The following is a 22,518-nucleotide window of genomic DNA, read 5'->3' as shown; positions in this document are numbered from 1 at the left end:
TGCTTGTAAGACTCGTGCACATAATGACTCCGGTACCTGGAGTATCCTCCAAGCTTGCTTGGCGAGCATGGCTTGGTTGAAAGCTTCTGGGTCTCGAAAACCAAGACCTTCCTCGTGTTTCCTCGTGCACATTTTATCCCAGGCGATCCAGTGCACCTTCTTCTTACCATTTGCTTCCCCCCACCAGAAGTTTGATGAGATAGATGACAGATTCCCGCACATTTTCTTCATGAGTTGGAAACAACTCATGGTAAAAGTTGGTGTTGACTGGAGACTTGACTTAACAAGCACCTCTCTCGCAGTTTTGGACAAACCTTGACCCTTCCATCCGGCCACTTTTCCTCTCGCACACTCCTTAACATATTTGAAAGTTCCATCCTTTGATTTGAAAACTACTGTAGGGAGCCCTAGATATCTCTCGCTGAGTGCCTCCGCTGATATGCCACTAACCTGCTGCAACTCCTGTTTGCTTTTGTCAGAGCTGCCATTGCCAAAGAAGATTGCAAATTTTTGAAGATTAATTTTCTGTCCTGAGGCCGCTTCATAGTCCTGAAAAATGACTCGGAGTGCATCAAAGTTTTCTCTGGAGCCCTCAAGAAACACCACGCTATCATCTGCGAACAGAAGATGAGTAACAGTCGGCCCATTGCTCCCAAAAGACACACCCTTTATGTCCTTCTGTCTCTGTGCATTCTTAAGCATTGCCGAGAATCCCTCCACACAAAACAGGAAAATATATGGGGAAAGGGGGTCCCCTTGTCGAAGTCCATGGGAGGGGAGAAAACCGTAGGAGAGCCCTCCATTCAATTTAACCGAAAAAGTAGCTGATTTGACACACCTCATGACCATCTCTCTCCAGTGACTAGAGAAACCAACTTTCAGCAACATTTGCTCAAGGAAATCCCACTCCACTCTATCGTAGGCTTTCATCATATCTAGCTTCACAACGCACAGAGTTTCTTTCGCTTCCTCCTTCTAATCGCATGCACACATTCATAAGCCACCAACACATTGTCCGTTATTAATCTGCTAGGTACAAATGCACTCTGTTCTTCTAAGATCATAAAAGGTAAAAACCACCTTTAGCCGGTTAGCCAGTGCTTTCGCGGCGATCTTGTATAGAACATTACATAGGCTAATAGGGCGGAATTGCGAAAGTAACTTCAGTGAGCTTACTCTTGGGATCATCACTATGACTGTGTCAATTAAACCCGTCGGGGCTGCCTGGCCAGCAAGGAACTCGCGTATCGCCCCACACACATCATCTTTTAACAAGGCCCAATGTTTTTGATAGAACATGGCCGGCAGACCGTCCGGCCCTGGTGCCTTCGTGGTCCCATCTAGAAGAGGGTTGCCTCTATTTCCTCATCGGTGAACGGCGCACTGAGCTTGGCATTCATCTCCTCTGTAACAACAACGTCAATATGCTGCAGCACTCTCTCCACATCCCATGAGCCCTCCGATGTGAACAACTATGCATCGAACTGAGCCGCCATCTCCCGCATCCCGTCATCATCAGTACACTTGGACCCGTCCTCTCTGGTAAGAGCTTTGACCGTGTTTTTCCTTTTTCTGTGTGAGGTGCTGTTCTGAAAGTACTTTGTGTTTTGATCCCCCTCTGTCAGCCAGTCAACACAAGATCTCTGCTTGTAATAAACCTCCTCTCGTTCATATAGCTCGTGTAACTGGTCCTCGACATCCTTTATTTCCTGTCTATATCCAGTCCGCGCAGTCCGCACTTTGGCCTCCGCTACCTGCACCTTTAGGTGAGCAATTTGTTTTTTGATTGACCCAAAGACTTGGCGGCTCCACCTCTGCATGGTCCCTGATGTGAGTTTAATGCGGCTGCATGCTCCCCCAAGTGCACCAGCTTCGTGGTTGGTTGCCTGGGCATCGGCCCGTGCAATTGCCACCATCGCCTCATATCCCTCGTGCCTTGCCCAAGCTGCTTCGTAAACAAAAGGACGTTACCCCCCCTCCGAGTGCGCCGCAGTCGGTGCCACATGCACTTTAACAACTAGCGCCTGGTGATCAGATTCCTCGGTCATTACATGTATGACTTCGACCGCGGGAATAGTTGTGCAAAATTTGCATTGCAGGTGGCCCGGTCCAACCTCACTTGAATGTTCTCGCTACCATCTCATTTGTTGTCCCACGTAAAGGGATACCCCGAGTAGCCAAGGTCTGCGAGTCCGCAGTCGGACAAGCAATCCGCAAAACTCTCCATTTGGCTCAAACACCTAGGGTTGCCTCCAAGCTGCTCTTTCTGGAGAAGGGCTTCGTTGAAGTCCCCCGCACAAAGCCACGGGAGATTATCTTGCGCTCGGAGATAGCGAAGCACATCCTAGGTTTTCTTTCTCTTTTCCACAGGCTCCCCATATATTCCAGTGAATCTAAAGGTGACACCATCCATCACAATTTGAGCATCCATATAGTATTGGCACCACGGCCTCACTGTCACCTCCACATGATCTCTCCACCACAGAGCTAATTGCCCACTCTTACTGTTACAGTTCACAGCTACCCCATGCCTGAACTCTATACTCCATTTCAATCTCTCCATCACTCCTGCCGTTTCTTTAGTTTCTGATAAGAATACCACCGCTGGGTTGTATGACCTAACCAGGTCCCGTAATTCGCCCACTGTCGGGTCCAACCCCAACCCCCGACAGTTCCAGGCTAAGATGTTCATTGCTCCCGGTGGCCCTGCGTCCTAGCAGGGTCTGCTGATGTACCTTCATATTCGGATATACGGTCAAAAACTGAAGTTGTTTTCTACCTTGTGTCACGGATGAAAGTATCATGTCCTTCCTGACTATCCCCTCCCTCCTTTGGTTTCCACACCTGCCTTGGCCTCCTCTTCCTAGAATCAGGGGGAGCATGGGAGCTATCTCCTCTCCCCCTTGTTCTTCATGATTCTGCCTGGGTTTGCGAACATAATAGCCTTTCCTCCTTTCAGTAGGGTAGTGCGGTGTATATCCATAAATCACCTCTCTTTCTCTACTAGCTGTACCCCACTCCCTCCGGCGCCGTTCTTCATATTGCTCCTTCTCATACTCCCGCCACCTTCGCTGCATTTTCATTTGCTCCCGGAGATCTCTTTCTTTCTGACGCTCAAGGTCATATCGTAGGTCTCGTTCCTTTGTCCATTCTCTCCTACCTCAGTCCTTCATGGGGCTGTTTACCTCCCCTTTTTCAGGCATGCGCTCGACGCCAGTGCGCGAGCATTCCGGCCTATCAAACTCATCCTTTAGGTTACATTTTGTTGGGATGTCTCAAACTCGCACATGTACGTTGTTATCCTGTTCTCTCTTGTTATCCTCAGATTGCAAGCTCATGAAGCTGCTGCTATTATTCGTCTTCTCCTTCGCGTCATTTTTGGAGCCAGTGCTCCTTCCCGGCAAAGCTCTCAACCAGCCGCCCCATTGCGAAGATTTGTCTACTAGTGGATCACACCTCCCAGCAACATGTACGAGTCTCCCACATTCGAAACAATAGTGTGGAATTTTCTTGTAGTGGAAGTCGAACCATGTGCCAACCTTGTCCTCCTGCGACGTCTTGAGTTGGAAGCACCGAACCAGCGGCTCGTAAATCAAAATCCTAGCCCTCACCCTCAACTTTTCCTCTAGCTAGTCCTTCCTTGTCCACATCTACCTTGACGACCTCGCCGAGCCAGTTGCCAAGAGCTCGACTAAAGTCCTCAGTTCTCTTCCCAGGTGGTAAATCATGTATTCTGACCCATACATCCACCTTATTAAACACCATCTCCGAGGGCCATATATTACTCTCATACTCCTTGAGCACAAGCACATTGAAGTCATACTACCACGACCCGTTGTTCATCGTATGCCTCCAGTCTCCTTCACTGCCAAAGTGAACCACAAATACATTGTCACCCATGTCCCGAAATCTTGCCTCATGATGTAGTCCCCATGCCCTCTGCATCGCTTTCTCTAGCACCATTTTGTTCAGTGGTCTGGGCGAAAAGCTTTCCCCACCACCGACCACTTTGCGTTCTTCGGCAGGATCTGATCTGAATCCTCAAAGGCGAATCCTTCCGCCTCTTTATCCAAGAGTACCATCCCTCCCAGCCTAGCTGAGAGGCTCGATGTGGGATCTGACGTCTTGCTCATTGCCGGGGACTTGGAGGATCCCCTACTCACCAATTTGCCCGGAGTAGTTACCGCTGCCGGGGTAGCCTTGACCGACTGTGTCCCACCCTGTTTCTCCTTCGCCTTCTCCGCCATAGCACCGCTCTGCGGTGGAGAACGCTGCACCAGTCCATGACAAGGGAAGTGCTGTCGCCGCCCCTGAGCACGACCTTAGTCTCGCCGCCCCCGTTGCAGAAACCCTAACCCTAGCGCTGATAGATGGTCGCCACGCGATCGTCTTTCCAGTCACCCCTTAGCATTTCAGTGCGTGGTGGACCCTCAAACCTTGTGTGATTTTGGTTGAGGTGTAAGTAGTACGTACTAGCCCTATTTATTAAAGCGAAGATCAAAAACTGGATCAGGTACATCTCGACCGTTGTTTCCTCAGCTACTAACAAGACTCGCTCCACGGGTAGTTTTTACTGGAGTTGTTGGGAACTTGCTCAGGACTATATATAGAGTATTGCACGGTTGCTTTAGAATTTTTCCCCCAACAAAGAGATTATACTCGCATGAGTATGTCACAATATCAGGCATTCACGGGGACTGAGCATAGGTGTTCTTTAAGAGCATCTCTAGCAGACCCTGTATAATGCCCCGACCCGCAAAATAACCGTCAAAATACAGGCCGCGCGAAAAAAGCCGCCCGATCAGACACTGTTTCCACCTAGTTCCACCTGGCCGCTTCACCGGCTCCCTGGATCCACCGAGCCGAGCCGCTCCGAGTTGCCGTCGCCGCCCCGGCATCACCTGAAGGAAATATGCCCTAGAGGCAATAATAAAATTGTTATTTTATATTTCCTTATATCATGATAAATGTTTATTATTCATGCTAGAATTGTATTAACCGGAAACTTGATACATGTGAGGATACATAGACAAAACACCGTGTCCCTAGTAAGCCTCTACTAGACTGGCTCGTTAATCAAAAGTTTCCTAACCATAGACATGTGTTGTCATTTGATGAACGGGATCAAATCATTAGGAGAATGATGTGATGGACAAGACCCATCCGTTAGCTTAGCATGTTGATCGTTCAGTTTTATTGCTATTTCTTTCTTCATATCATATACATATTCCTTTAACTATGAGATTATGCAACTCCTGGATACCGGAGGAATACCTTGTGTGCTATCAAACGTCACAATGTAACTGGGTGATTATAAATATGCTCTACAGGTATCTTCGAAGGTGTTTGTTGGGTTGGCATAGATCGAGATTAGGATTTTTCACTCTGAGTGTCGGAGAGGTATCTCTAGGCCCTCTCGGTAATGCACATCATAATAAGCCTTGCAAGCAATGTGACTAATGAGTTAGTTGCGGGATGATGCATTATGGCGAGTAAAGAGACTTGCCGGTAATGAGATTGAACTAGGTATGAAGATACCGACGATCGAGTCTCGAGCAAGTAACATACCAATGACAAAGGGACCGATGACAAAGGGAATACCGTATGTTGTCATTACGGTTTGACCGATAAAGATCTTCGTAGAATATGTAGGAACCAATATGAGCATCCAGGTTCCACTATTGGTTATTGACCGGAGAGGTGTCTCGGTCATGTCTACATAGTTTTCGAACCCGTAGGGTCCGCACGCTTAACGTTCAATGATGATTTTGTATTATATGAGTTATGTGATTTGGTGACCAAATGTTGTTCGGAGTCCCGGATGAGATCACGGACATGGCGAGGAGTCTCGAAATGGTCGAGAGGTAAAGATTCATATATAGGATGATAATATTCAGACACTGGAAGTGTTCTGGGGGTACCGGGTACGTATCGGGTCACCAGAAGGGGTTCCGGGCAACCCCGGCAAGCTATATGGGCCTAATGGCCAAGAGGGGAAACACACCAGCCACAAAGGGGCTGGTGCGCCCCCTCAATATGGGCTGGCCAAATTGGAGAAGGAAAGGGGAAGAAGGAAAGGAAAAGTGGAATAGGATTCCCCCTTCCCCCTCTTCACTTCCTACTCCGAATAGGAATAGGAAAGGGGGAGGCCGAATTGGGAGGACCCCAAGTAGTATTCCTCCTACTTGGGGCGCCCCCTTGGCTGCCTATCCTCCCCTCCAACCTATATATATGAAGGGGGGCCGCTAGAACACACAACAAACATTGTTAGCCGTGTGCCGCACCCCCTCCATAGTTTACGCCTCCGGTCATATTCACGTAGTGCTTAGGCGAAGCCCTTCACGGATCACTTCATCATCACCGTCACCACACCGTCATGCTGACAGAACTCTCCTTCGACACTTTGTTGGATCAAGAGTTCGAGGGACGTCATCGAGCTGAACGTGTGCAGAACTCGGAGGTGCCGTATGTTCGGTGTTTGATCGGTCGGAACATGGAGAAGTTTGACTACATCAACCGCGTTGTCAAACACTTCCGCTTTAGGTCTATGAGGGTATGTGGACACATTCTCCCCTTCTCGTTGCTATGAATCTCCTAGATAGATGTTGCGTGAGAGTAGGAAAATTTTCAAATTGCATGCTACGTTCCCCAACAACGACCACTGCAGAGCTACCGCCCTAAGCCGCTGGTGAGTACTTGTGCTTGTGCTTTCGGATGCGATATGCATAGTTGTGTCATATGTGTCAAATTCAGATAAAAAACCATCTGAATATGTGGCATATGTGTCAAATTCAGATAAAAACCATCTAATTTGCGGGTTGATGTGGACTGCAGCCGAGCAGAAACAGTTCCGCTAGCGGGGTCTTCTCGGCCACCGCCCACGCCGTCCACAAAGTCGCTTTTCCGTGAACTGCGAGTTTTGCGGGTCGGTGATATACGGGGTCTGCTAAAGATGCTCTAAGAACAATGCTAGACAAGTAACTATGCAAGTTTACGTACTAACCAATGTGGAGGATTATGATTGGTGTTTAGGGGAGGGTGAGCCCCACCCCCATGAAATTCAGATGGATGGTTAGGTTAGTTTGGAAAAGCACACACCACAACACGCATGCTATGCCAAGTTTCCCAATTTTCAAGCTCCAAGGCTTCCCCATAGCTCAACATGCAACCAACCGACTCATTGCAGCCACCGCTCCATTGGCATAAAAACTAGGGCTCCCACATTTCCTCAAAAATAATTTTGTAAAAGGTGTTGGGAGTGACAAGTGGGGAATTGAGTTGACTTGAATCTTAGTTTGTATGCTGATGTAGCTCAATATTGAGAGTTTACATGTAGTTTGTCCTAAATGGAGAACGTGAGCATGCATGTGCTCTCGGCCACGACTTTGCAATTGTCTATTTTTCCAGTCCAATTGGAAATTTAGAGCAAGTTTCTGTGGTGCTAGATCTGGATTACACGACATTTTCTTGATAACTAGTTACATATCGTGTGTTGCAATGAGATCATACAAATTCCGGGATCAACACCATGGGTAACCTACATCTTCAAATTTCACATGCACAATAGATGATATTGTATTTTTTTTATAAAAGGACAATGCATAACCATTTGGCCCTGCTTAGATGACCGTTTCCCCTCATATTTGGCCAGTTTAAAATACAAGCCTTGATGCGTTGTTTCGTTTCCAGACGAAAATCAAATACTGACCAGTAATGTACATCTGCAAAATAATTACGGGTGTATAAACTTACACTCGTTCCAAGCACGGTGTTACTCTATTTGTTTATCGGCGAGAGGATTTATAGCACACATGTCCGGGGGCATGTGGATCCCGTGCCATCAATTTGCGCCATGATTCGTGAAATGGGTTATGTATAGACACAATTCAATTTTCGTTTTTGTGTGTAATGCATTTGTAGATCATGCCGATATACCTATTGGCGTGGGGTCTGATACCTATTCCATGGGTCCCTTAACAGTGCAAAACGGGAACAAACATATAGATATAGAACGGATGAGCAAAACTGATTCATTATGCCATTGTTCTGTTGTTCTTCTTAGTTCTTGTTTGTTCTTATCTTCCCGTCCCTTGAAAAAGAACATCCACCTTTAAGCATCATTTCAAACGAGGAAAGGGAAGAGATCATCTTCTATCCTTATAAATTGAAGGCCTTCGAAGGTATCAACACCCACAACAATATATTTGGTGCAAAAAGGTACATATTTGGTCACAATGGTTCATTTTCTTATATTTGCTTACGATCCTGTTTCTTCAGTTACAGGCTCTTAATGTGTCGTATAGTTGGGGATTCTCATATTTGAAGTTTCTCTTGCTTCCTTTTGTTTGTTGTACTCACTTGTTATCCTAGAACAACTGTTTTGTCTGATATACTAAGTCTTTCTAACATGAAATTGTATGAACTGCAATCTTACGATGTGGCTGAAAATAGTGGCACTAGCTATATGTGTGTAAAAGGTGTTGAAATAAGTTACATTGCTTGAAACTGTATTTTATGAAGATTTAAAGGCAAGTTACATGTAATGAAACTTAAACTTGCCGTAGTACTTCTCTTATATATATTTATTATTAGTTTAACTTTATAATTAGTCATGTCAAAAGCATTGTGTTGTGTGACTGTTTGGACTCATTAGAATAATAACTCTAATACTACTTGAATCTTATCGACCATGTTTATATTTTTAACTTTCTGTTCTTGTACTCGTCTTTTGTTGTGAACACTAATAGTATTTGAATGTTTTTGTTGTGGCATTATTGGAGATATTGACATTCAATATAATGCAAGAATATGATCCGGAATATTACAGTGTGAACAAAAATAGTGGAAGTACCTTTATTTACGTATAAAGAGTTGATTTAGGTTAATCAGTTTGAAATTTAATGCTATATAACTGAACTGTGACTAAGATGTTAATGAAACTTAACTATTGTGCAAATTTTTATTCATAGATTAAAGATCATAAGTACTAATGTTAAAGCAAAGCTGATGTGCAACTATACCGATTGAAGCTCTAAATTATTATCGTAATTCCATTTTTTATAAAACAACTGTGTTTAGTGATTGACACCAAATTTTACGTTGAAGGTGAAAAGTTGTGAAAGTACAATGCTTGCACCGAAAGAACGGTGTATCGTGCCAAAGCATTCATTCAATACAAATGGAAATATTAGAGTTTCTGAAGTGGTTTTGAAGAATGTAGAGTGGTGCTTAGATATGACAATTCCGCCACGTACTTCGAATGGGAAGTTCAGTGATCACATAAGAGATACCTATCCGGAAAAGGTAAATGTTCAATTTTATAGTTTAGATGTTCTCGTTCTAGTTTTTTCTATTTTACAACCTATAACATCTTTCAAAGGGGTGACATTGTGTAATTCAAGAATTGGAGGAGGAATCATTTTAGCTGCTACGCATTTGGACCCCCCATGGCGACTCCCATCTCCCCACCCCCCCATGGCGACTTCCATGGTGACTCCAACCTTTGGCCCTAGTTTCCACCCCCGGCAACCCCAATGGACGGCCTCCTCCATTGGGATTTCTCCCCCGGCCTTAAGGTCGAGGATCAAGTGCGTACACATTTTGGATCTACGGTTTACTTCGTCCCCAACCCTAACTCCAAGGAGTTCTTCCTTGAAGTTTCTTTCTCCTCGGCCTCTTTTACCCTCTCATAAGAATCCGTGGGATTGGCATTACAATCTTGTATTGGAGGCCTCGGTGAAGGTTTCAATGTGCCACTTTTGGGTGATCATCGTTTTCGGTTCTCGGTGGCTTCCAATCGCGTGGGTCATTTTATTTTTGGCCTATGTGATCGCATCGGGCCGAACTTCATATGTCACTTCCATCTCCATCGAGGTGCAACTTCTCTCCCTCGGATTGTTGGTTGGCATGCAGACACTGAACTCAATGGATTGGCATCTTCACCTGGTCTGGCTATTAAGTCCAAATGGCTCTCTTCCAACTCCAAAGATGATATTGATCCATCCTTGTTCTCGGTTTTTCAAAATTTGGGGTTGTTTCTGTCGCCGATGGTGAGACATTCCGGCGCTGGTACCATACCGGAGATTTCTTTTGGAAGTTTTTCGGGGCCGGATTCTTAGGAGGGTCATTATCCTTTTCGTATTGGGGCCATCAATGTATCGATATTGTCCGGATCTCATGTCACGTTGCCGTCTTTTCGTGGACATCGGTTTTTCCAAGGTTTGTGGGGTGCTATTCCTGAGGATAAGCTTCTCTCTATTCTGGATGGTTGGCAAGCTGGATATGATAATGAGACTGTCAAGCTAATGGTGGAACTCTCTAATTTACCTTCAAAGGATTACATATATGAATGGCTTAAACATTGCTCTCGTTGTGATAGGTTTGGTCATCTACCTTCAATATGCACTGTGATCTTTTGTCAAAAATGTGGGGATGTCTCTGGGAATTGTTCGTGCACCTCATCTGTTCCACACCAGGCAGTTGGTCACATTGATCCGACCCCGTCACGTCATGATCCATGCATGTTGGGCCGTCCTTTGCCTATTATGACCTGCTTGGCTTGCTTAGCCACTGGACACCGGGCCGCCAAATGCCCTGGGCTCCGTCGTTGCCTCTTTCGTCAACATCTTGGCCATAGGGCCCATAAGCCCAGCCTGTGCCGCCGGCTGCCTAAACTGCGTTGGACACAAAATAGACCGCATGCAACTAAATCTGATGAGATCCTACCCAGGAATATCCCTATATCTTCTATGGCAGGTAACCCTATGGTTGTTGGTATTCCTCGTACTAATCGGGATACGTGGGCGCGCATGGTTTGGGTTCGGAAACAGAAAATTCCATGCCCATCGGACGTGGCTCCATTCCATTGCTTGTCAATACGACTCCCTCCTCCTCAGGCAGTCAATTCCGCCTGCCAAAAACACCAACCGACTGCAGAGACACCTCCCTCGAGCACGCCACCCCCACCAAAAACCACCTTCGGCTCCTCGCCGCCGGTTGCTTCCGTCCCAGTTCACCGTCCGTTGACTACTGCTATGGTGAACTTCCCAGTGTGCCCGTTCGCCTTTGCTCCGGCGGGATCGACCTTCGACAAAGGCCTTGCTAATCGCGTCTAGCGCCATGTCATGGTGGTGGATGATCCTTCGCTCAACCATGATAGGTATGCCATCGTTTCTGTCGATCCTCCCATTCCCGATCATCAGAAGGAGTTTTGGCTTGCTAAAGTTTGCCGCATTATCACTGTTGATCTGGAATATGATTTACTTGATGATTTCATCTATGCGCTTGGCATTGGTTGTGTGGTGTTTGCGGATATGGAGAGCAGAGATGCGGCTATTAGGGAAGGGCCTCATGCTTTGACAGAGAATTCCATTTTTTCTTTAGTTCCACATGATGAGAGTATCAATATGCGCATGCCTGCTTTTGAATATGAGGTCTGGATTATGTTTCTTGCATTCCCTATGGATTATCAAACTGAACATTACATTCACAAGGTTGTTTCCAACTTTGGTAAACTGCTAGTCTGGTCGCGTCCGGGTCAGAACAAAGCCCGTGTTTTGGTTAAGTATTATATCAAAGATGTTGTTGAAGTTCCCCATAGTATCTTGGTGACTAGAGTTGGTCTGCTACCCGGTCTTGGTCGCTCTTGGTCTGTTCCAGTATATGTGCTTAATGGCAAAAACACAATCCCAGGTCTGGCTGGCACGGAGGAGGATCCTCCTCTTCTTAATGCTTCACCGCATCTGTATGAGCTCCCGTTTTATACTGTCATGCAGCTGGCCAGACTTGATGATATGGCTGCACATGATGCACTAAATGAAGCTACCTGGAATGTGCCTGCACCTGCTCAGGAACAGCTTCAGGAGAATGGGTGGCGTGTATGACCAGTAATCCCCCCACCATACTCTGGTTTCAGCTTCAGAACCTTTTTCCAATATGATGGGCTGTCCCTGATGGATGGCGTGGATCCTGAGCATAATATTCAAGATAATCTGTCTGATGTTTCGTCGTCTGAAGAGGAGATTGAGGCGGTTGAAGCTTTGGCTGACAGTTTTGTTCTTGGGAGCCCTGTTGCACGTTTGGCCTTTGTCAGAGCTGGTAGAGACTCGGTTAATCTTACTGTTGCACTTGATCAGGAACTACTGCTTTGGATAGGTGGAATGCTCAAGCGCATATACACACCGGCCCTTACACATGTGTAGATGGAGAATGTCATGTTCCCACTCAATCTATTCAGGGTCATTCATAACCACCCGAACTGTGTCTTTGCCACGTGGTTGTTGAGTGTTATGCTAGCACCTGATTTCATGACCATGATCTTTGGTGCTAACTTCCAGTTGGGAGCTAGCATAATTCCCTGTAATTTGCTACAGGAAGACTTACTTGTCATGGCTGATACTGTCGATGTGGAATGGGACTTGGATGATCGATCCCCTGGGCTCAAGGCCATCACTGCACATCATGCTTCTAAAACTATTGGCTCTCAGTCAGTTTCTGCTGCCCTGCCTGACCATGGGAATGCCCTCCATATGCTTGCTTCTTCGTCTCTGTTTGTTGCCACTAGCTCGCGCAATGCTAAAGTGCCCCTTGACACTACTGCAGTTAGAAGGAGTACCAGATCAGACAAGTATGACGGCTTCAAGGTCAACTAGGTCTCTGACACCAAGCAAACCAGATCGAGGGTGAGAGCTCGTGTGGTGCCATCTGTCAAGGCCGTTTCCATGGCTGCTGCTCCTACACAGGTTGCCGCTGCTTCTTGCCTCCCCCTACCTCCATCAAGGAAATTCAACAGGTGGGTGGCCGTTGCGGGATTGCTCCTGATGATCTATCTGCAAAGAAGCTGCTGGATGGCCAGCAGATGACCTCTGATGGTGAAACCTGATCTCTTCTCCGTCATGAATAAATCTTGGAATGTGTTATCATGGAACATCAGACGCATAAACTCCGAGAGTAAACTTTTGGCTCTTAGGAATGCTATTGATACTAGCGGTTGTTCGGGGCTATGTATCCAGGAAACTAAGCGTGCATCTTTTGATTTAGCTTTTATTAAAAATTTTTGCCCCAAGTGATTCGATAAATTTGTTTTTGCGCCCTCGTTGGGTGCCTCTGGTGGTATTATCACTATTTGGAACAACTCTATGTTTGTGGGCACACCGTGGTATGTTGATTCTTTTGTAGTGGGGGTTTCTTTTGTTTCCACACAATCCAATGAGGCTTGGAATCTAGTCAATGTTTATGGTCCTTGTTCTGGCCAGAGACGGGTGGATTTTAGTTCTTGGTTATTTGATCTTAATATACCCGATGATGAAAACTGGTTGATCTTGGGAGACTTCAATTTCATTCGTTCCACGGCTAACAGAAACAAACCAGGCGGAGACGCTGCCGATATGCTCTTGTTCAATGAAATCATTCGAGCACAAACTTTGATGGAACTTCCTGTTAAGGGCCGATCGTACACTTGGAGCAATATGCAAGATGATCCCCTGCTCGAACAACTTGACTGGTGAAGGAAATATGCCCTAGAGGCAATAATAAAGTTATTATTTATTTCCTTATCTCATGATAAATGTTTATTATTCATGCTAGAATTTTATTAACCGGAAACATAATACATGTGTGAATACATAGACAAACAGAGTGTCACTAGTATGCCTCTACTTGACTAGCTCGTTGAATCAAAGATGGTCAAGTTTCCTAGCCATAGACATGAGTTGTCATTTGATTAATGGGGTCACATCATTAGAGAATGATGTGATTGACTTGACCCATTCCATTAGCATAGCACTTGATCATTTAGTTTGTTGTTATTGCTTTCTTCATGACTTATACATGTTCCTATGACTATGAGATTATGCAACTCCCGTTTACCGGAGGAACACTTTGTGTGCTACCAAACATCACAACGTAACTGGGTGATTATAAAGGTGCTCTACAGGTGTCTCCGAAGGTACTTGTTGGGTTGGCGCACTTCGAGATTAGGATTTGTCACTCCGATTGTAGGAGAGGTATCTCTGGGCCCTCTCGGTAATGCACATCACTTAAGCCTTGCAAGCATTGCAACTAATGAGTTAGTTGCGGGATGATGTATTACGGAACGAGTAAAGAGACTTGCCGATAACAAGATTGAACTAGGTATTGAGATACCGACGATCGGATCTCGGGCAAGTAACATACCGATGACAAAGGGAACAACGTATGTTGTTATGCGGTTTGACCGATAAAGATCTTCGTAGAATATGTGGGAGCCAATATGAGCATCTAGGTTCCGCTATTGGTTATTGGCCAGAGACGTGTCTCGATCATGTCTACATAGTTCTCGAACCCGTAGGGTCCGCACGCTTAAAGTTTCAGTGACGATTGTATTATGAGTTTATGTGATTTGATGTACCGAAGGTAGTTCGGAGTCCCGGATGAGATCGGGAACATGACGAGGAGTCTCGAAATGGTTGAGACGTAAAAATCGATATATTGGACGACTATATTCGGACATCGGAAATGTTCCGAGTGATTCAGGTATTTTCGGGGGTACCGGGGAGTTACGGGAATACGAGGAAGAAGTAATGGGCCTCATGGGCCAAGTGGTGGAAGAGAGGAGGCAGGGCGTGCGGCCCCCCTAGCCCAAACCGAATTGGACTAGGGGGCCATCCCTCCTTTCCTCCTTTTTGTTGGAAATATGCCCTAGAGGCAATAATAAATTAGTTATTATTATTATTATATTTCATTGTTCATGATAATCGTTTATTATCCATGCTAGAATTGTATTGATAGGAAACTCAGATACATGTGTGGATACATAGACAACACCATGTCCCTAGTAAGCCTCTAGTTGACTAGCTCGTTGATCAATAGATGGTTACAGTTTCCTGACCATGGACATTGGATGTCGTTGATAACGGGATCACATCATTAGGAGAATGATGTGATGGACACGACCCAATCCTAAGCCTAGCACAAGATCGTGTAGTTTGTATGCTAAAGCTTTTCTAATGTCAAGTATCATTTCCTTAGACCATGAGATTGTGCAACTCCCGAATACCGTAGGAGTGCTTTGGGTGTGCCAAACGTCACAACGTAACTGGGTGGCTATAAAGGTTCACTACAGGTATCTCCGAAAGTGTCTGTTAGGTTGGCACGAATCGAGACTGGGATTTGTCACTCCGTGTAAATGGAGAGGTATCTCTGGGCCCACTCAGTAAGACATCATCATAATGTGCACAATGTGACCAAGGAGTTGATCACGGGATGATGTGTTACAGAACGAGTAAAGAGACTTGCCGGTAACGAGATTGAACAAGGTATCGGGATACCGACGATCGAATCCCGGGCAAGTATCGTACCAGTGGACAAAGGGAGTTGTATACAGGATTGATTGAATCCTTGAAATCGTGGTTCATCCGATGAGATCATCGTGGAACATGTGGGAGCCAACATGGGTATCTAGATCCCGCTGTTGGTTATTGACCAGAGAGTTGTCTCGGCCATGTCTGCATGACTCCCGAACCCGTAGGGTCTACACACTTAAGGTCCGATGACGCTAGGGTTATAGGGAAAGTATGTACGTGGTCACCGAATGTTGTTCGGAGTCCCGGATGAGATCCCAGACGTCATGAGGAGTTCCGGAATGGTCCGGAGGTAAAGATTTATATATGGGAAGTCATCATACGGTCACCGAAATAATTCGGGGGTTACCGGTATTGTACCGGGACCACTGGAGGGGTTCCGTGGGGTCCACCGGGAGGGTCCACCAGCCCCAGAGGGCCCTATGGGCTGTGTGTGGAGATGAACCAGCCCCTTAGTGGGCTGGGTGCCTCCCCCCTAGGGCCCATGCGCCTAGGGTTTGGGGGAACCCTAAAGGGGGGCGCCTCCCTGGCCTTGGGGGGCAAGGCAACCCCCCTGGCCGCCGCCCCCTCCTCAGATTGGATCTGAGGGGGGCGGCCCCCCTCTCCCTTGACCCTATATATATGTGGGGGGTGGGAGGGCAGCCGCACCCAAGTTCTGGCACAGCCCTCCTCCTCTCCCATGTCCTCCTCCTCTCCCGCGGTGCTTGGCGAAGCCCTGCAGGATTGCCACGCTCCTCCTTCACCACCACGCCGTCGTGCTGCTGCTGGACGGAGTCTTCCCCAACCTCTCCTTCTCCCCTTGCTGGATCAAGGCGTAGGAGACGTCACCGGGCTGCACGTGTGTTGAACGCGGAGGTGCCGTCCGTTCGGCACTAGGATCATTGGTGATTTGGATCACGACGAGTACGACTCCATCAACCCCGTTCACTTGAACGCTTCCGCTTAGCAATCTGAAGGGTATGTAGATGCACTCCCCTCTCCCTCAGTGCTAGATGACTCCATAGATTGATCTTGGTGATGCGTAGAAAATTTTAAAATTCTGCTTCGATCCCCAACAGTGGCATCATGAGCTAGGTCTATGCGTAGTTTCTATGCACGAGTAGAACACAAAGCAGTTGTGGGCGTCGATATTGTCAATTTACTTGCCGTTACTAGTCTTATCTTGATTCGGCGGCATCGTGGGATGAAGCGGCCCAGACCGACCTTACACGTACGCTTACGTGAGACTGGTTCCACCGACTGACATGCACTAGTTGCATAAGGTGGCTAGCGGGTGTCTGTCTCTCCCACTTTAGTCGGATCGGATTCGATGAAAATGGTCCTTATGAAGGGTAAATAGAAATTGGCATATCACGTTGTGGTTTTCGCGTAGGTAAGAAACGTTCTTGCTAGAAACCTATAGCAGCCACGTAAAAACTTGCAACAACAATTAGAGGACGTCTAACTTGTTTTTGCAGCATATGACTTGTGATGTGATATGGCCAAAAGGATGTGATGAATGATATATGTGATGTATGAGATTGATCATGTTCTTGTAATAGGAATCACGACTTGCATGTCGATGAGTATGACAACCGGCAGGAGCCATAGGAGTTGTCTTAATTTATTTATGACCTGCGTGTCAACATAAACGTCATGTAATTACTTTACTTTATTGCTAAAGCGTTAGCCATAGTAGTAGAAGTAATAGATGACGAGACAACTTCAAGAAGACACGATGATGGAGATCATGATGATGGAGATCATGGTGTCATGCCGGTGACAACGATGATCATGGAGCCCCGAAGATGGAGATCAAAAGGAGCAAAATGATATTGGCCATATCATGTCACTATTTGATTGCATGTGATGTTTATCATGTTTTACATCTTATTCGCTTAGAACGACGGTAGCTTAAATAAGATGATCCCTCACTAAAATTTCAAGAAAAGTGTTCCCCCTAACTGTGCACCGTTGCGAAGGTTCGTTGTTTCGAAGCACCACGTGATGATCGGGTGTGATAGATTCTAACGTTCGAATACAACGGGTGTAAGCCATATTTACACACGCAATACACTTAGGTTGACTTGACGAGCCTAGCATGTACAGACATGGCCTCGGAACACGGAAGACCGAAAGGTCGAACATGAGTCGTATAGAAGATACGATCAACATGAGATGTTCACCGTTGATGACTAGTCCGTCTCACGTGATGATCGGACACGGCCTAGTCGATTCAGATCATGTTTCACTTAGATGACTAGAGGGATGCCTATCTGAGTGGGAGTTCATTAAATAATTTGATTAGATGAACTCAATTATCATGGACATAGTCTAAATTGTCTTTGCAAATATGTTGTAGATAAATAGCTCACGTTGTAGCTCCCTGTTTCATTACGTTCCTAGAGAAAGATTAAGTTGAAAGATATTGTAAGCAATGATCCGTAGTCCGAGGAGTGTCCTCACTGCTACACAGAAGGCTTACGTCTTTGATGCACCGCTCGATGTGCAAACCCCTACAACGTCGTCTGTGGATGTTGTGAACACCTGACAGACACGTCCTGATGACTACTTGATAGTTTAGTGCACCATACTTTACGGCTTAGAATCGGGATTCCAATGATGTTTTGAATGCCATAAGACATATGAGATGTTCCAAGAGCTGAAATTGGGATTTCAGGCTCATGCCCGTGTTGAGAGGTATGAGACCTCTGACAAGTTCTTTTGCCAACAAGATGGAGGAGAATAGCTCAGCTAGTGAGCATGTGCTCAAAATGTCTGGGTGCTACAATCACTTAAATCAAGTGGGAGTTAAACTTCCAGATAAGATAGTGATTGATAGAGTTCTCTAGCCACTATCACTAAGCTACTAGATCTTCGTGATGAACTATGAGATGCAAGGGATGGAGTTGATCCCGGAGCTGTTCGCGGTGCTTAAGACCACAAAAGGTAGAAATCAAGAAGGAGCATCAAGTGTTGATGGTTTAACAAGACCACTGGTTTCAAGGAGGGCAAGGGCTAGAAGGGAAACTTCATGGATGGCAAACCAGTTGCCGCTCCAGTGAAGGAACCCAAGGTTGAACCCAAACCCGAGACTAAGTGCTTCTATTGTAAGGGGAAAGGTCACTGGTAGCAGAATTACCCCAAATGCATGGTAGATAAGAAGGCCGGCAACTTCAAAGTATATACGTGTTATTAATGTGTACCTCACTAGTACTCCTGGTAGCACCTGGGTATTGGATACCGGTTCTGTTGCTATTATTGGTGACTTGAAGCAAAAGCTACGGACTAAACGGAGACTAGCTAAGGGCGAGGTGACGATGTGTGTTGGAAGTGTTTCCAAAGTTGATGAGATCACCATCGCACGCTCCATCTGCGTTCGGGATTAGTATTGAACCTAGATAAATGTTATCAGGTGTCTACGTTGAGCATGAATATGATTAGATCATGTTCATTGCAATACGGTCATTCATTTAAGTTAGAGAATAATGGTTATTCTGTTTACATGAATGATACCTTTCATGGTCATGCATCCTATGTGAATGGTTCATTGAATCTCGGTCGTGGTAATACACATGTTCACGCCAAAAGATGTAGAGTTAATAATGATAGTACCACTTTCTCGTGGCACTGCCGCTTAGGTCATATTGGCGTAAGATGCATGAAGAAACTCCATGTCGATGGATGTTTGGAGTCACTTGATTTTGAATTACTTGACACATGCGAGCCATGCCTCATGGGCAGGATGATTAAGACCCCGTTTCAGGTACAATGAAACGGGCAAGTGACTTGTTGGAAATCATGCATGCTGATGTGTGTGATCCAATGAGAATTGAAGCATGCGGTGGATATCGCTATTTTCTCATCTTCACTGACGATTTGGGTAGATATAGGTATATCTACCTAATGAAGCACAAGTCTGAAACGTTTGAAAAGTTCAAGCGATTTCAGAGTGAAGTTAAGAATCATCATAACAAAGAAGATCATGTTCCTACGATCTGATCAAAAGGAGATTTTCTAAGTTATGAGTTTGGCAATCACTTAAGACATTGTGGAATTGTTTCGCAGTTGAAGCCACCTGGAACACCACAAGGTAATGGTGTATCCGGATGTCATAATCGAACCTTATGAGATATGGTGTGATCTATGATGTCTCTTACCGATCTACCGCTATATTTTGAGGTTATGCATTAGAGACAGCTGCATTCACTTTAGATAGGACACCATATAAGTCCGTTGAGACGACGTCGTATGAACATTGGTTTGGCAAGAAACCAAAGTTGTCGTTTCTTAATGTTTGGGGCTGCGATGCTTAAGGCTTCAGCCGGAGAAGCTCGAACCCAAAGCGGACAAACACATCTTCATAGGATACCCAAAGGTGACAGTTGGGTATACCTTCTATCTCAGATCCAAGGGCAAATTGTTTGTCGCTAAGAATGGGTCCTTTCTCGAGAAGGAGTTTCTCTCAAAATAATTGAGTGGGAGGAAGATAGAACTTGATGAGGTTGTCGAACCTTTATTTCAACCAGAGAGTGATGCAACACAGAAAGATGTTTTCTGTGGAGCCTACATCTGTTGAATAGGAAGTTAATGATAGTGATCATGAAGCTTCGGATCAAGTTGCTATCGAACCCCGTAGGTCGACAAGGATATGTACTACTCCTGAGTGGTACGGTAATCCTGTCTTGGATATCATGTTGTTAGACAACAATGAACCTACGAGCTATGGAGAAGCGATGGTGGGCCCGTATTTCGACAAATGGTTAGAAGCCATGAAATCCGAGATAGGATCCATGTATCAGAACAAAGTATGGACTTTGGTGGACTTGCCCGATGATCGGCAAGCCATTGAGATAAATGGATCTTTAAGAAGAAGACAGACATGGGCGGTAATGTTACCGTCTATGAAGCTCGACTTGTGGGAAAGAATCTTTTCACAAGTTCAAGGAGTTGACTACGATGAGAATTTCTCACCCGTAGCGATGCTTAAGTCCGTCGGAATCATGTTAGCATTAGCTGTATTTTTCGATTATAAAATCTGACAGATGGATGTCAAAACGAGTTTTCTTACCAGTTTTCGTAAGAAAGAGTTGTATGTGATACAATCAAAGTTTTGTCAATCCTAAGGATGCTAAAAGGTATGCTGGCTCCAGCGATCCTTCTATGGACTAGAGCAAGCATCTCGGAGTCAGAATATATGCTTTGATCAAAGCTTTTAGGTTTATACAATGTTTTCTAGAAACTTGTATTTACAAGAAAGTGAGTGGGAGCACTACAAAATTTCTGATAAGTATATGTGGATGACATATTGTTGATCCGAAATAATGTAGAATTTCTGGAAAGCATAAATGGTTGTTTGAAGAGTGTTTTTCAAAGGAAGACCTGGATAAAGCTGCTTACATATTGGGCATCAAGATCTATAGAAATAGATCAAGACGCCTGATGATACTTTCAAAGAATGCACACCTTGACGTGTTTTTGAAGGAGTTCAAAATAGATCAGTCAAAGAAGGGGTTCTTACCTGAGTTGTAAGGTGTGAAGTTGAGTAAGACTCAAAGCTTGACCACGACAGAAGAAAGAGGAAGGACGAAGGTCGTCCCCTATGCTCTTGTCATAGGGTCTATATGGTATGCCATGATGAGTACCGCACCAGATGTGTGCCTTGCCACATGTCTGGCAAGAGGGTACAAAGGTGATCTTGGATTGGATCACCAGATAGCGGTCAAAATTATCCTTAGAGGAATAAGGAAATGTTTCTCGGTTATGGAGGTGATAAAGAGTTCGACGTAAAGAATTACGTCGATGCAAGCTTAACACCTATCCGGATAGCTCTGAGTAGAGATACCGGATACGTATAATGGAGCAACAATTTGGAATAGCTCCAAGTGGAACGTGGTAGCAGCATCTACAATATGACATAAAGTTTTGCAAAATACATAGGGATCTGAATATGGCAAGACCCGTTGACTACAACCTCTCTCACAAGCATAACATGATCAAACCCAGAACTCTTTGAGTTTTTATCACATAGTGATGTGAACTACATCATTGAGTCTAGTAGACTCTTGGATGTTGGTCACATGGTGATGTGACCTGTGAGTGTTAATGACATGGTGATGTGAACTAGATTATTGACTCTAGTGCAAGTGGGAGACTGTTGGAAATATGCCCTAGAGGCAATAATAAATTAGTTGTTATTATTATATTTCATTGTTCATGATAATCGTTTATTATCCATGCTAGAATTGTATTGATAGGAAACTCAGATACATGTGTGGATACATAGACAACACCATGTCCCTAGTAAGCCTCTAGTTGACTAGCTCGTTGATCAATAGATGGTTACTGTTTCCTGACCATGGAGATTGGATGTCGTTGATAACGGGATCACATCATTAGGAGAATGATGTGATGGATAAGACCCAATCCTAAGCCTAGCACAAGATCGTGTAGTTCGTATGCAAAAGCTTTTCTAATGTCAAGTATCATTTCCTTAGACCATGAGATTGTGCAATTCCCGGATACCGTAGGAGTGCTTTGGGTGTGCCAAACGTCACAACGTAACTGGGTGGCTATAAAGGTTCACTACAGGTATCTCCAAAAGTGTCTGTTGGGTTGGCACGAATCGAGACTGGGATTTGTCACTCCGTGTAAATGGAGAGGTATCTCTGGGCCCACTCGGTAAGACATCATCATAATGTGCACAATGTGACCAAGGAGTTGATCACGGGATGATGTGTTACGGAACGAGTAAAGAGACTTGCCGGTAATGAGATTGAACAAGGTATCAGGATACCGACGACCGAATCCCGGGCAAGTATCGTACCGATGGAGAATGGGAATTGTATACGGGATTGATTGAATCCTTGACATCGTGGTTCATCCGATGAGATCATCATGGAGCATGTGGGAGCCAACATGGGTATCTAGATCCCGCTGTTGGTTATTGACCGGAGAGTTGTCTCGGCCATGTCTGCATGACTCCCGAACCCGTAGGGTCTACACACTTAAGGTCCGATGACGCTAGGGTTATAGGGAAAGTATGTACGTGGTCACCGAATGTTGTTCGGAGTCCCGGATGAGATCCCGGACGTCACGAGGAGTTCCGGAATGGTCCGGAGGTAAAGATTTATATATGGGAAGTCATCATACGGTCACCGGAATAATTCGGGGGTTACCGGTATTGTACCGGGACGACTGG

The sequence above is a fragment of the Triticum dicoccoides genome, chromosome 1A (genome assembly GCF_002162155.2).
Source record: "Triticum dicoccoides isolate Atlit2015 ecotype Zavitan chromosome 1A, WEW_v2.0, whole genome shotgun sequence".
Lineage (NCBI taxonomy): Eukaryota > Viridiplantae > Streptophyta > Magnoliopsida > Poales > Poaceae > Triticum > Triticum dicoccoides.
Note: the sequence above shows the minus strand (reverse complement) of the source record.